The sequence below is a fragment of the Trichosurus vulpecula genome, chromosome 5 (assembly GCF_011100635.1).
Source record: "Trichosurus vulpecula isolate mTriVul1 chromosome 5, mTriVul1.pri, whole genome shotgun sequence".
Classification (NCBI taxonomy): domain Eukaryota; kingdom Metazoa; phylum Chordata; class Mammalia; order Diprotodontia; family Phalangeridae; genus Trichosurus; species Trichosurus vulpecula.
The window spans coordinates 178119276-178136057 of NC_050577.1; the positions used below are offsets into that span (position 1 = coordinate 178119276).

The 16782-nt window shown below is 36.9% G+C and overlaps 1 non-coding gene across 1 annotated transcript; it reads right to left on the reverse strand.

The window, feature by feature from the left end:
• Nucleotides 1–204: 204 nt before the first annotated feature.
• On the reverse strand, nucleotides 205–308 carry LOC118852526. The gene has a single exon (XR_005010598.1). It is a non-coding gene; the product is annotated as a U6 spliceosomal RNA (small nuclear RNA).
• Nucleotides 309–16782: the final 16474 nt, after the last annotated feature.

Consider the following 16782-nt stretch of genomic DNA (forward strand, 5'->3'; position numbering starts at 1 on the left):
TTTTCCTTTTCTGTCATATTAGCCAATCTGATAGATATGAGGTGGTACCTCAGAGTTGTTTTAATTTGCCTGTCTCTAATTAATAGTAATTTAGAGCATTTCTTCATATGACCATACATAGCTTTGATTTCTTCATCTGAAAACTGCCTTTTCATATCCTTTGACCACTTATCAATTCAATTGGGGAACATCTTGTATTCTTATAAAAATATGGAATGCTTCATGAATTTGTGTGTTATCCTTGCACAGTGGCCATGCTAATCTTCTCTGTATAATTCCAATTTTAATATAAGTGCTGTTTGGTCCACTTATTCTTTAGGATTTGATTATTTACTTTCCAATTAATTTCTAATTTATGATTCCATATCCTTTTATTGAACATAATTTTTATTGTATCATGGTCTAAAAAGAATGCATTTAATATTTCTCCTTTTCTCTATTTGTGAGTTTTTTACACCTTAACACATGGTCAATTTTTCTGCAGGTGCCACGTACAGCTGAGAAAAATGTTTACATATTTTCATTCTCATTAAATTTTTTACTGAGGTCTATATATCTAACTTTTCTAAAATTCCATTCATCTCTCCATCATCTTTCTTATTTATTTTATGGTTAGATTTATCTAACTCAGAGAGGGGAAAGTTGAGGGCCCCCCACGCCACTCATATAGTTTTACCATTTATTTCCTCCTATAACTCATCTAACTTTTTATTTAAGAATTTAGATGCTATGCTGTTTGGTGCACATATGTTTAGGATTGATATGACCTTATTGTCTGTGGTGCCTTTTATTAAGATGTAATTTCCCTGCTTAACCCTTTTAATTAGGTCTATTTTTGCTTTCACTTTGCTTGAGATCAACATTACTACTGCTGCCTTTTTACATCAGCTGAAACATAATAAATTCTGCTCTAGCTCCTTAATTTAACTCTATGTGTGTGTTTCTTTTTCAAGTGTGTTTCTCATAAATGATATATTTTTGGATTCTGGTTTCTAATTCATTCTCTCTGCTTCACTTTATGGGTGAGTTTATCTCATTCACATTTAAAGTTATGATAACTAACTATACATTTCCCCTCATCCTATTTTCTTCTGTTTATCCTTCACTCTTTTTTAACCCTGTCCATCCTCAAAAGTCTGCTTTGCTTCTGGCCAATACCTCCCTTACTCTACCTTCCTCTTTTTATCATTCCCTATCCCTTCATCCCTTTCCCCTTCTACTTCCCTGTCGGGTAAGATAGAGTTCTAGATCCAGTTGAATGTTGAAATATGAAATTCTTCCCTCCTTGAATCAATTTAGACAAGAGTGCGATTCACATATTGACCATCACCCTCCCCCACCATTTTTCCCTTCACTGTAAAAGCTTTTCTTTGCACACTTTTTTATGTGAGATAATTTCTCTATTCTCCCGCTCCCTTCTCCTTGCTCCTAATGCATACCTCTTTCTCACTCATCCTTTTATTAGATCATTATTATTTATATTTCTGAGATTATTCTTATTGATTTACTCCTGTGTTCTCTATGTAAACTCCTTTTAACTGCCCTAAAAATGATAAAGTTCTTAGGAGTTACACATATCATCTTCCTAAATAGGAATGTGAACAGTTTAACCTTATTAAATCCTGTAGGATTACTCTTTCATGTTTATCTTTTTGTGTTTCTCTGGAGTCTTGTACTTGAAAGTCAAATTTTCTATTCAGCTCTGGTCTTTTCATCAGGAAAATTTGAAAGTGTTCTATTTCATTAAATGATCATGTGTACACACACACACACACACACACACACACACACACACACACACATAAAATCTAGTGATTACCTAAAAAGAAAAGTATAAATCTATAGTAATTACATACAAAAACTCAAAGAAAAATGTTTTTACCATAAGGACTATAAGAATACCTAGAAGAAATGAAGCAAAACATGAAAAACAAAACAAAAGTTTTTGTTGTTTGTCTCTTGAAGAGGACTATGACATCAGGGAGGTGGTGCCATGACATGCAAGTGAATTGGATTTAAGGGAGAGAGGGCTGTGCAAAATCACCAGCCTCAGTTTCTCCTACAGAGCCATCTGGGTCCAGTGGCAAGATATAGATCAGGATGACTGTAGATGGCCCTAGATGCAGTGGGAGACCTTGGCCTTTTTTAAGCTAAGGTCTTTAACAGATCTCTGTTTGACTGAGGCAATTCAGTGATTCAGTGATTAAGGCTAGGTATGAAATGAGGCAGAGAATGGCCACTTTACCTAGTCAAAAAAAATTCCAAAAGCTCTTGAAGGAAAAAATGGAGGAAGAATTGTTTGGAAGAGAAAGAAATAAACTTTGTCCAAGTAACAGACTACTTGAAAGCTGGAATAGAAATCAATGACTCCATGAGATGACCAGAAATATTAGAACAATTAATCAATGCTGCTCCTCAGGGCTTCCAAGGACCTTGCTATGGATTTACAACATCTTTGGTGCTTTCTCCAGTTGTCCTGTGAGGCTAAGGATTTATTTGCCTGTGCTGTCACTGGCTTTGCTGATAGTCCCTTTTCTTTTCTTTTTTTTAAATTCAAAATTCAAAGGAATTCTCTGAGAATGGTCTCTGTGATCTTCTTGTGCATGTTCTCAATTTATCATCCATTGATTCTTTTTTTATTCAATGTTATTAATTAATTTATTTTTAGTTTTCAACATTCACTTCCACGAGATTTTGAGTTCTAAATTTTCTCCCCTTCTCTCCCCTCCCCCGTCCCAAGACAGCATGCATTCTGATTACCCCTTCCCCCACTCTGCCCTCCATTCTATCACTATTCCTCTTCTCTTATCCCCTTCCATTCTATTTTCCTGTAGGGCAAGATAGATTTCTATACCCCATTGACTGTATATCTTATTTCCCAGTTGCATGTAAAAACAATTTTTAGCATTCATTTTTAAAACTTTGAGTTCCAAGTTCTCACCCTTCCTCTCTCCCCACCCACCATCATTGAGAAAGCAAGCAATTCAATGACATAGGTTATACATATATGGTTATGCAAAACACTTTCATAATAGTCATGTTGTAAAAGATTAACTATATTTCCCTCCATTCTATCCCACTCCCCATTTATTCTATTCTCTCCTTTGACCCTGTCCCTTTTCAAAAGTGTTTGCTTCTGACTACTCCAATCTGTCCTTCCTTCTATCATCCTCCTCTTCTCCCCTTCTTCCCCCCCCCCCACTTTCCTGTATGGTAAGATAGATTTCCATACCCAGTTGAGTGTGTATGTTATTCCCTTCTTAAGTCAAATCCAATGAGATTAAGGTTCACTCATTCCCTCTCACCTACCCCCTCTTTCCCTCCATTGTAAAATCTTTTTCTTACCTCTTTTATGTGAGATAATTTACCTCATTCTACATCTACTTTTCTCCTTCTCCCAGCACAGTCATCTCTCATCCCTTCATTTAATTTTTTAGATATCATCCCTTCATATTCAACTCACCCTGTGCCCACCCCGTGTTTATGTGTGTATATACATATGTATATATATATATATATATACATACATATATATACATATATATATATATATATGTATATATATCTCACATATATCCCCTCCAACTACCCTAATACTAAGAAAGATCTCATGAGTTACAAATAACATCTTTCCATGTAGGAATGTAAACAGTTCAACTTTAATAAGTCCCTTATGATTTCTCTTTCCTGTTTACCTTTTCATGCTTCTCTTGAGTCTTGTATTTGAAAGTCAGATTTTCTATTCAGCCCTGGTCTTTTCATCAAAAATGCTTGAAAATCTTCTATTTCATTGAATTTCCATTTTCCCCCCTGAATGATTATACTCGGTTTTGCTGGGTAGGTGATTCTTGGTTTGAGTCCTAGCTCCTTTGACCTCCAAAATATCATATTCAAAGCCCTCTAATCCCTTAATGTAGGAGTTGCTACATCTTGTGTTATCCTGATTGTGTTACCACCATACTTGAATTGTTTCTTTCTGGCTATTTGCAATATTTTCTCCTTGACCTGGGAACTCTGGAATTTGGCTACAATATTCCTAGGAGTTTTCCTTTTGGGATCCCTTTCAGGAGGTGATGGGTGGATTTTTCCAATTTCTATTTTACCCTCTGGCTCTAGAATATCATGGCAGTTTTCCTTGATAATTTCTTGAAAGAAGATGTCTAGCCTCTTTTTTGATCATGGATTTCAGGTAGTCCAATAATTTTTAAATTATCTCTCCTGGATCTATTTTCCAGGTCAGTTGTTTTTCCAATGATATCTCACATTTTCTTCTACTTTTTCATTCCTTTGGTTCTGTTTCATAATTTCTTGATTTCTCAGAGCTTCCATTTGCTCCATTCTAATTTTTAAGGAATGATATTCTTCAGTGAGCTTTTGGACCTCCTTTTCCATTTGGCCAATTCTGCTTTTTTTAAACTTTTTTATTTAATATTTTGAGTTTTCAGCATTGATTTTCACAAGATTTTGAATTACAAATTTTCTCCCCATTTCTACCCTCCCCCCACTCCAAGATGGCGTATATTCTGGTTGCCACATTCCCCAGTCAGCCCTCCCTTCTGTCACCGCTCTCCCCCCATCCCCTTTTCCCTTACTTTCTTGTAGGGAAAGATAAATTTCTATGCCCCATTGCCTGCATATCGTATTTTCCAGTTGCATACAAAAGCAACTTTTTTTGAACGTCTTCTTTTAAAACTTTGAGTTCCAAATTCTCTTCCCTCTTCCCTCCCCACCCACTCTCCCTAAGAAGGCAAGTAATTCAACATAGGCCACATGTGTATCATTATGTAAAACCCTTCCACAATACTCATGTTGTGAAAGACTAACTATATTTTGCTCTTTCCTATTCTATCCCCCTTTAATTTAATTTTCCCCCTTGACCCTGTCCCTTTTTGAAAGTGCTTGCTTTTGATTACCTCCTCCCCCTATCTGCCCTCCCTTCTATCATCCCCCCTTTTTTATCTCCTTCCTCCTTCTTTCCTGTGGGGGTAAGATATCCAATTGAGTGTGTATGTTATTCCCTCCTCAGGTCAAATCTGATGAGAGCAAGGTTCACTCATTCCCCCTCACCTGTCCCCTCTACCCTTCCTACAGAACTGCTTTTTCTTGCCACTTTTATGCAAGATAATTTACCCCATTCTATTGTCTCCTCATTGGCTTTTTGAACATTTTTTACCATTTGAGTTAGTCTATTTGTTATTTTCTTCAGTATTTTTTGGGTCTCCTTTAGCAAGCTATTGACTCATTTTTCATGATTTTCTTGCATCACTCTCATCTCTCTTCCAAATTTTTCCTGTAGTTCTCTTACTTGATTTTCAAAATCTTTTTTGAGCTCTTCCATGGTCTGAGACCAATTCATATTTTTCTTTGAGGCTTTTCATGTAGGAGCTTTGACTTTGTTGTCTTCTTCTGGTTGTATGTTTTGATCTTCTTTGTCACCAAAGTGAGATTCTATAGTCTGAGTTTTTGAGGCTGTTGACTTATTTTCCCAGCCAATTACTTGACTTTTTAACTCTTTGTTAAGGTAGGAGGACTCTGCTTCCAAATTAGAGGGTGTACTATCCCAAGCTTTGGGGGTTTTGTGCAGCTGTTTACAGAGGTACTTTTAGGGGCCTGTAAATTTTCAGGTTTTCCAAGGTGGTATGATCAAAGGAGAGGTGTTTACTCCTTTCCTGGCCTGTGCTCTGGTCTGCAAGTTACCTCAAACACTTTTTTCACCTTGGAAATGTGAGGAGGGTTCTTTCTCCACCGAAACCACAAGCTGCACCATGCCAGTGATCCTCCTCATCCCAGGACTGCCATCTAGGACTGTGACCCATATCCAAGCAGGACAAAGCAAGAGAATCCTGCCTCAGCACCAGCAAAGAGATCTCTGCAACCCCCCTGTCATCAGCCACTTGATCCCCCCACAGTCTGTGAGCTGAGAACTCCAGAAGCAGCTGGTGCTGCTACTGCCACTGCCACTACCTCCACCTCCCTAGGGCTGCAGCTGGGGCTGCACTGTGCTCCTCTCTCACCCAGGTCCCACAGACCTTTCCTACTGACATTCTAAGTTGTCTTTGGTGTTTGTGGGTTGAGGTGTCTGGAAATTGCCACAGCTCCCAGTGAGTCAGTCCCTTGAGGCCTGCTCCAGGTTTGCTTGGGGGCCCAGTCTGTGCCAGCAGGGACAATGTTGGTCTACACTCCCAGCCCAGTGCAATAGACCTTTTCTGTCAACCTTCCAGGTTGTCTTGGGCTGGAAATTTGTTTCACTCTGTCATTTTTGAAGTTCTACTGCTCTAGAATTTGTTTAGAGTCATTCCTTACAGGAATTTGGAGGGGGCTGGGGGAGATCTCAAGCAAGTCCCTGCTTTTATTCCACCATCTTGGCTCCATGCTCATCCCTTCCCCCTATAGTCCTCTTTCTTATTGCCTTGGGCTAAATTTTTGTGACATGTAGGGATGGAAGAAGTCACTGTAGTTTCTCATTGGATTTCTTGATTATTGTTCAGTCAGGAATTATGGGGGAGCTGTGCAATCTGCCTCCATTCAGGCAGTAATCTTGGAAGGAAGTCTTCCCTATTGATTTATTTGATATAGATTTTTTTTTCTTAATTCACAATGTCTCTTCTTATTCTAGCTGAATTGATTGTGTTTGTTTAAAAGCTTTTAAATTTTATTTAACTAAAATTTATCCTACTTTGTCTTTTGTAATGTCTTGTAACCTATTTCTTGTTATGACATTCTCTAACTATCTACAGTTGTGAGGGCATCTCTTGAAATATTCATGTGAGATTTGTTGCTTTTGTTATTAAAATTAGGGAATATTTATAGTGTTTCTACGTTACAAATTACGCTAAAATTATATATAATTGTTTTGCATTATTTCATTAGTTATATTGGTGCAAAGTTCTCCTTCTTTGATTTATCCCCTCCTGACTTGGGTATCAGTAATATTTACTTATTTTCTAAATGAAGAATACCATGTTAGAATGCTTTTTCTGTAATGGTAATTTTAATTTGAAGGTCTTTCCCACCCATTAATAGGCCCATGTGACCTGCTTATGTCACAGGAAGCCTAAGTCACATGTAGCGGGAGGAGATTGCTGAACAAGAGGTACTAGAAGGGTGGAGCAGGAAATTCTCAGAGCTATTAGAGCTGCGGGAGAGAGCAGATGTGTGCTAGTTGTACTGTGAGTGTTTGTTGGTGGGAGGGGAATGGTTGTGGAGTGGAATCTTTCTCTGCTGTGATAATGCGTATTAATTTCTTTGCTGCTATGAGGGATTGGGCTTATAGGTTTTGGGACCTGGTACTCTGGTGTCTGAATACTTCTTCTATCTTCTATATGGAGAGTCTATTATATTTTGTGATACAGAACTACATAGGCATATTGACAATGATCATCTACATTGTGATTATTGCCTTGCTAATACACTCCTCTTTTTTGGTGAATAGTTTAGCTACATGGTACAGAAAAAGTCTTGTTTGGGAATTCATTTATGGACTACTCAATCTTTGTGCAGAAACATTGATTGCTGTTTTATTTTATTTTTACAAATATTTATCCCTTTTCTCCTCAATCTTGCTGGCACATAGTTATGATTAGTAGCTTCTGATAAGTTTCTTTTGTTTCCTCATTATTCACTGTGAATTTGCCATTCTCATTTTTTATTTTGATGATTTAATCTCTCTCTTCCAGTTTTTAAATTCCATTGTTAATTCTTTAAGGGTCTCTTTTTCTTTGTATAATTCATATTTTTAAAGATATAAATGTTTTTCTAAGAAAGATTTATTATTTCCGTGATCAGTTCTTTAACCCATTCATTATTTAAGATATTATTACTTAGTCTCCATTTAGGTTTCTAGATTTTAATTCCTTGGCTGATTACTATATTAATACATTATTGTCTATTAAGGATTACTTAATATTACTGTCCCGCATTTATCACTTCTTCCGGGCCTAGCACATGACCAACTTCTGTGTACAATACTGTACAATGCTGAAAAATAATTCTTTAATGTTGAATAATTGCCAGAAGTCTATCAAATCTGATTTTTATAAAATTCTGTTCAGATCTATAATTTCGATCTTGTTTATCTTTCTGTTATATTTATCAAGTTGTAAAAGAATAATGTTTAAAGCATCTACAGTTATCTTACTATCAAGGTTTTTATTGCATTGGATGTTATGATTTTCAGTGCATTTATTGACTAACAATATTGCTTAAAAATATTGATACCATTTCAATTTTTACAGAGTTTTTCTGTATAATGTAACATCTCCATTTGTCCTCCTTGGCAGGTTTATTTTGACTTTTACCTTACCCAATATCAAGACTACTTTCTTGGTTTCTCCTAAAATATAATACATTTTATTCTGGAACCTCATTTTAATTTCAGATATGTCTTTAGGTTATAAATATTTTTCTTTTATGCAGCAAATTGTAAGGCTCTGTTTTCTAATCCATTCTGCCATTCCTTCTTGTTATCTGGATCAGTTTAGACCATTAACATTTAAGGTTTTAATTGTTTAAATTTGTGTTTTCCTCCATCTAATTACATTGTTTTACATTTTTTTCAAATTAGCTTTAGGTCTCTGTGGTTTATTTTCTTACCACAACATGATTTCTATCTCCTTTCACAGACAATATTCCACCTCACCTTCTTAGCCCAAAGTCACATCCCTCTGCTTCCATTTTTATTGTTATCCCCATCCCTACCTGACACACACTTCCCTTGCTCAGACTAGATGTGAATGTGATACAGGATATCCCTTCTCTGCTACGCAACTCTATCACATTATCTATTTACATGAATAACCTTTAACTGTGGTGCTCATTCTAAGAAATATTGATTTAGTTCTTCACTTCCACTACTCATTCTTTTTTTGCAAACCTTCCTCATGGGTTCTGGTCAGATAAGTTCTCCTTTTTCCTCCTCTCCTCCTATGTAAGGGGCAACTGCTTAAAACAATAACAAAAACCTTGTATCCTCCTTTTCTCAGCCTACATAAGGGTGGGATCTTAGACCCTATGTGTCAATTTTCTTATTCACCTTTTTGTTTTTAAAAGTTCATCTGAATGCAATCTAATTTGAATCATTTTCATATAAAACCCCATGTATAAAGATCAGTCTCATTACCTAAGCTCAATTATATGATTATTCAATGATGTCAACATGAATTCAGAGGTTAATATGAATTAGTTGGTACTATTATTGTGAATTACAGTATCTATGTAAAAGGTTTATGTCAAATGAGAAAAATATGTAAAACTTGTACAAAATAAACCCATATAAAATGTCAGATATTATTATTACCATTATTATTATTATCCTCCTTAATTTTTGGTGAATTTACATGTAAACCAATTTCTATGAATTAGACTTTCAAGATGTATTCTAAAAGCTTAAATGTTGCTTTGCTTACAAATACCTCCACATATTTGTTATCCATTAAAGGAGAACAGGTTCTCTCAAATGACCTCCCTCTTCCTCAAGAGTGGCTCCCAAGACTCACTCCTCCACTCAACCATAACCACACACAGAGATAGTCACAATTTTTACCTCACTCTCTCTCTCACAAGTATTTCACTTTCACTTTTGGAAATTCAAAAATTCCCTTACCCAAGCATAATCTCCTACCTTTTTACTGAACCTATCTTCAATCTACACAACCTAGATATTTTCTTAGACCATTACCCCTACTCTGACTTCACTTCTATACTTTCCTAATCTTGATTCTATAGGGGGAAAGAAAGAAGAAAAGAAAGAATAAGAAAGAATCCTCACAACAACCCTGTGAGGTAAATGTTGTTATTAGCCTCATTTTACAGTTGAGAAAACTGAGATAGAGGTTAAATGACTTGCCCCAGGTCACATAGCTAGTGTTTGAGGCTGGATTTGAGCTCAGGGCTTCCTAACTCCAGGCCCAGAGTTCTATTTACTGTGCTATCCTATAATTAACTAATTCAATTTAACACTATCCTCTGCACTATGATCCCTCATCCATTCACTGTTCATGCCTTACCAAACCCCATGTTTGGATTACTTCCAACACTGACTTCCTGTACTCCTACTTATGTGCTCCTAAACAGAATTGGAAAAAGTCATGAAATCAAGCTGACTGGGACCACTTTGTATTTGTTATATAATTTCAGCTGAGCCCTCACTGCTGCAAGGTAATCCTTTTGCTCCTTATTAGCTGATTAACTAGTCTAGTCTTTGTACAGACTATTGCAAGCTTTATCATCTTTGCTCAAGGATCCTTCACTTTCCCCTCTTCCAACTGAGGACCTTGTTTCCTACTTTACCAAGGAAATAAGAGGCCATTCTTTAAGGTGTCTTGTCTCCTCTTCCATAGCTCTCAAAATCCCCCAGCATCACCCATTCTCTTCTCCTTTGCTCCATTTTCTAACAGAGGCCTTTATCTCTGCCCTCTTCATTTAACTTTGACTGCATCTTGTCCTGTCTTGTCTACCAAACAGACACCGATAATCTCTCAATCTCTCTCTCTCCCCTTCTCTCTCACTCTCTCTCTCTCTCTCTCTCTCTCTTTCTCTCTCTCTCTCTCATCTTCAATTTCTCTACTATCTACTAGTACTTCTCCTACTGTCAATAAATCCACAAGTATCCCCCATCCTTAAGAAATCCTTATTAAATCTTACCATCCCTTCATGTTATTGTCATATGTCTCCTATCTTTCTCATTCAAACTCCTAGAAAGTTGTCCACCCTAATTGCTTCCATTTCTTCCCATCTCATTCACTTTTCACCTTTTGCAATATTACTATAGACTTCATCATGTAACTGAAACTGCTCTCTCCAAAGTTAAGAATAATATCTCAATTACTTAATCTGATGGCCTTTTCTCAGTCCTCAAATAAACTTCTCAAACAGAACATGTCCCAACTTGAAATCATCAGCTTTTCTACCATTACCAACCTTTTTCCAAAATCCCCTTTTTCTGTTGAGAACCCCACCATGATTCCAGTCTCCCATGTTCACAACTTCATTGTTATACTTGATTCCTCACTCTTCTCCATCCCATAAATCCATTCAATTTCTCATTCTTATTGTTTCTACCTCTACGAAATTTCTTACTCCAGCCCCTTCCTTCTTGTTATGTGCACACTACCTTAAATCAGGTCCTCATTACATCTTGCCTAGACCATTTCAATTATTTCCTAAGTGGTCTCATTGCCCCATCTCTTCCATCTCTAGTCCAATCTCCATATAGCTGCCAAAGTGCTTTTCCTAAAGGGTCTCTTTTTCTTTGTATAATGCATATTTTTAAAGATATAAATGTTTTTCTAAGAAAGATTTATTAATTTATTAATAATTTAATAATTAATTTATTAATTAGTTATCTGACCTGCATTAAGTGAACTCAAGTGGTGCCCCATTCCCTTTAAGACCAAATATGTTCAGCACTTAAAACTTTTCTCCACCTGGCATTAGCTGACTTTTCCAATCATTTTCCAATTCTAGAAAGTTAGTCCTTTTCCTGTACTCTACATTCCAGTCAAACTGGCCTTCTAGCTGTTCCTGAAACTACACACTTCACCTTCTTCATCCATCCCTTTGCATTAGTTGTCCTCCATGCATGAAATGCAATTCTTCCTCACCTTTGTCTTTAAGGATCCCTTGTTTCCTTCAAGATTCAAACACCACCTTCTACATGAAACTTTTCAACATCCCCCAGCTCTTAGTGCTCTCCATCCCAACATTACCTTGCATTTATTTTGTACACATTCTGGATATATTTGTTTATGTGTATATGGATTCCCCTAATAGAATGTGAGCTTCTTTAGAACAAGGACCATGTTTTTGCCTTTATTTATATCTCCAGTGTATGGAACACAAATTCTTAATAAATACTGTTGACAATCTTTGTTTCTATCTTCTGCAATTATCTTTTTAAAAAATTTAATTTGATTAGTAAGTTCCCAGTGAATCCATATGGTCCCCTCAGATAACTACTACTTTTCCTCCCCACCAGAGTTATTTCCCTTTCTGCCTTTAGAATTTCATTCTTAGAAGTTTCTCATCCCTCTTGGACTGACTTCCTCTATAGAAATTTAGTTCATGAGATCCTACCTATACTTTCTCTGGACCCTTTGAAATCTCCTTTCCCAAAATCTAATATTTGTCTTATCCACAGCCTTCCCATTCTTCTTTGTCACAAACTCTTGAAGGGAGTGGTCATTTCCCTGGTAGGTTCTCATTACTGATAATAAGATTCTAAATAGAATTTTGCTTTAGTGCTGCCTCCACATTTTGAAGCATGAAGTTATCATTAAAGCAATTCAAAAAGTCTGTTTCTGGGGAAAAAATACAGGAAATGTCTGGATAATTGCCATCATGATTCTATACCAAATATGTGATCTATTCCTACACCCCTCACCTATTTCCTCTACAGGTCATCTGTAGTATAATACAATGAAAAATCACTTCTGTTTCTCCTTCCAAAGTTTTTGTTTTTGTAAAAGTACCTACACACCAACTAAGGTTGATCTCCCTGTGCAATATCAGGAAACATTCCTTCCCTTGACATGCCTGCGATTCGCCTGTGGTTGAGCTTGTATAGACATAGGCTCCATGAGGCAGACTGTCTTCTAAAAAATGAAGTACCTTGCAGAAGTGTGCTGGTAAATGTTTAACAACAAGCTCTCAAAAAAAATTATCTATAACCCACTTTTAAATTTATTTTTAATTATTAACATTTTCTCTATCGCTTTCTTAAATCTAGGTAATCAACCAAACAGTAAGTCCACCCTGACATAGTGTTTTCTAATTTTCAACATGCAAATTCCCACACTGAAAATTTAACAGTTGGCTCTCAAGAGCCAATCTGAGCTTTCTCTCACATTCTGCTGCTAGGTATTACATTGCAAATATATTTTATTTGATCCATTATTTTCTTTAAGGTGAGAATGAATTTTACCTTCTATAACTTGAGGTACATTTCACATGTGAACTGTTTTCAGAGGTCACTTTGAAGATATTTTCTCTGTAGTTTAGGAAATCCACTTTGTGTTTCATGGCTTATTACAGATAATGTTTACTTTTAACAATACTTTGTGCTCAGTTCTTCATAACATTTTTAAAATTACTAATATGAAAGCTATTAAAGAGAATATATAGTGTTTTCATGAAAGGAATTTTAAAATGTTGGCAAGTTATATGATTTGGGCACAACTCAACTAGAATGGATCTGTTGAGATGAGAAACTATGGGTTTGGAACATTGCATATTTGACTAGGCTACCTTTTTTTTCCTTGTTATAAGATATGTATTACTAAGTAGGAGGGGAAAAGACATTTGAAAATAAAAGAAATGTGAAAACCAAAGAAATAAAAATGTTAAGTAAAAAAATAAAATGGAACATTTTATAGGGGAACATAGGGGAAATGGAGGTTCCAATTTTACTTACATCTTTCTTCAATTACGTTATACACTGTGGTCAATTTTCTCTTACTAAACTGAATGCTAACTGGGATAACTCCCTAAGGCATCTCATAATTCCTGCAGGAGGAAGAGGATCAGAAAAACACCTTAGTTTCACAACATGTAACACTTTGACTACTGGTCAATGGATGAGAAAGACAACTTGTGTCTACTAGAACCAGAGAAAAACTTGATCCCCGTCACTTGAGTATTTGTTCTGCAGAACAGATATCAAAGAAGTGCATTCAGAATACCAAGATGCCTAGAGCTGTTTGGTACGAATAAATTTTAAAAGCTGAATGACTGACAGAATTTTTCAATTTTGTTCTTGATGTTTGGCATCCTGTGTTCCTGACATATGGTGAGAACAAGATGAAATAAATCTTCTGTTGGCTCTTGTTCAGGTACCTGCAAATATAACATCTCCCCATCCTAAAAAAAACATAACAAAACAAAACAGAAAACCTCTCACTTGACCTGCCCAGTTACTATCCCATCTTGTGCTTCCCTTTCATTACTAATCCATGTGAAAAAAATTATCTACTAGAAGTGCCTCATTCTCTCCTTACTACTTATGTGTCTACTACTCTTTCAAAAGTCATGATTGATCTCCCAATTGCCAAGTCAGATGGCCTGTTTGGTAGTTATTCATACTTCTTGACCTCTCTGTAGTTCTTGACATTGTTGATCAATCCCTACAACTATAGAATTTTTGATCCTTTGACTTCAGGGATACCGCACTCCCCTGGTTCTACTACTTCTCTTATGTCTCCTTTTTTTGACTACTAGCTCATCATCTACTTCCCACTATGTGTATTCCCCAAGGGTCTTTCCTTGATGATCTCTCTTCTTTCTCCTTGATCAAATTCATTCAATCTCAAGGTTTTAACTCCTACCTCAATGCTTAATCCTCCTATCTCTCCCAAGTCTCAGACTTGCAACTCACTTTTGGTATCACTAGTAGGATGTTGGTTCTGGAGTCAGAGGACCTAGGTTTGAATCCTAGATCACTACTTGTGTGATTTTGGCAAGCCACTTAATTTCTCTGTAGCTCAGTTTCCTCATCTGTAAAACAATTTGTGATGGGGACTTGCCTTAGGAGTGTTCCCAGATTATCTAACAGGAGGCTCTCAATGTTGTATCCTCTACCATGTGGGTGGGGGTAGCCTTCTTTAATTGGCTGCATAATTAGAACCTGTGAAACTGAGGCACATGCTATTTCTGCCTCATGCTCTTTCCTCCATGCTGTCTTTCCTTGTGTGTCCATAGAGTAAAGACCACAGTTTACTCAGTGTGGACACCAAGAACTGAACTGGAGTGGGGGTACCCTTCCCCCACTCCTTTTAGACCCCGTAGCTAGGAGTATTTGTCTTGGTCTGTTTTATTTTGTCCTCAGTTTCACGTGCTGGCAGTGATCCCCACTAGACCAGCAAGTTACAGCTATGGCAATCTTAGAAGCAAGATTCCAGGAGGGAGGTTGCATTCAGCCAGCCTGGCAGGGAAGCCTGGAGAAACCATGGTGCCTGGGATTCTAGCCCAATGGGTATTTTGGACTTTGAATTGGCATTGTGCTCTATAGGAACTGAGCTTGTTTGTATATTTGATTTATACCTTTGAAACAAATTGCTTTGTAAAGTCTAATCTGTCTATTAGTGGTTAAGTGGAACTGGGGTACAAAACACCCACCACAGTACACTTGAGGAAACACAATCAGTGAAGACCATTACAGGGAGCCTAGACATCTCCAGACCCCCTTTAGGTTACCAGAGAACCTGTAGGGAGGAGTGAAATGTAACACAGTGGAATACCTTAAGGCAGTGGGGGCCATGGTGGCCAGTGTTACAAATGGAATAGACAAATGGAATGAAATGTTCCTTCTAGCTCTAAATCTATGATAATAATAAACTCTAACTGCTGACAAGACACTTCCATCTTGCTATCCCACCAACACAAGCTCACCATACCCAAAACCAACTCTTTTCCCTTAAACCTTCAATATATGCTATCACTCCATATTTGAAATTTTGAGGTTATCTCTGACTCTTCCTTCTTCCTCACCTTTTCTATGCCATCAGTTACCAATCCCTGTCAATTCTACCTCTCCATATCTCTCACATCCATCTCTTTCCTTGGGGGTCTGTTTGCTACTGCCCTAGAACAAGATTTCATTACACCTGCCTAGACCATCCCAATAGCCTCCAGATAGGTCTTAACTTTTTCCTCTTCCAAAATCCATTTTTCATGCTGCCGCTAGGAAAATTTCCCTTATGCATAAATCTGGTCATTCTGTGTCTCAGAAGTCTTCAATGATCTCCTACTATATGCCAAGAAAAATTAACACTTTTGCCAGCATGCAAAGTTCTGCACTATCTTGCCTAAGTCTTCCATTCCAGTCTCATTAACATAGATTTGGAGCTGAAAGGGCACATAGGTGTCAATGAATCTAGCCCCCTTATTTTACAGAGGAGGTAACCAAGACCCAGGGACTTAAACTGACTTGCCTAGAATCCCCCAGATATCAAATCAGGTGAACTCTGGTCATCTGACTTCAGAACCATTGTACAACACCTTCTCATGTTGCTGCCATGCGTGAACTCTACACTCAAATCCTAGGGTTCTTATCCTTTCATTGCATGTCATACATGCCCATGGACTCTTCTTAAATAATATTTATAAATGTATTGGAAAATATTACAAAGGAAACTCATTATATTGAGGTACAGTTGTCAAAATATTTTTAAAAGCTCACAATCCCCAGGTTACAAATTCCTGATCTGGTCAACAGATTAATCTTTTCTCCTAAGTGCATAATATGGCCCTCTTACTTTGCCTATGCTCACACTGTCCTCTATGCCTCTCTCCCTCTACTGAATTCATGCCTTACTCAAATGGCACATCCTCCATGAAGACCTTTCTTATTTCCCCTATTACTAACAACCTTCGTTCAGATCTTATTTAATAATCTTACTACCTGTAATACATTACAGTATTCATTATGTATTGTAGGCTCAGAAGAAGGGAAAACTTCTTAACAATTAGACCTATCCAAAATGGATATTACCTTGGAAGATAATGTGTTTCCCCTCCCAGAGGTTGTCAAGTTAAAGCTGGATGATCACTTGTTGGGAATGCTGTGGAGAAGTTATTGGTATACAAGCTTCCAGGGTCTAATAAGAGATCTTCCTGAGGAAAGATTTTATCGATCTCGTGCCTTCAAACCACACTGTTAGTGCCTTCCCTCTGAGATTACCTCCAATTATATGTATACATATGTATACATATATATATATATATACATGTTTCATATATATACACACACACATATAGTATGCACATAGTTATTTGCATATTGTCTCCTTC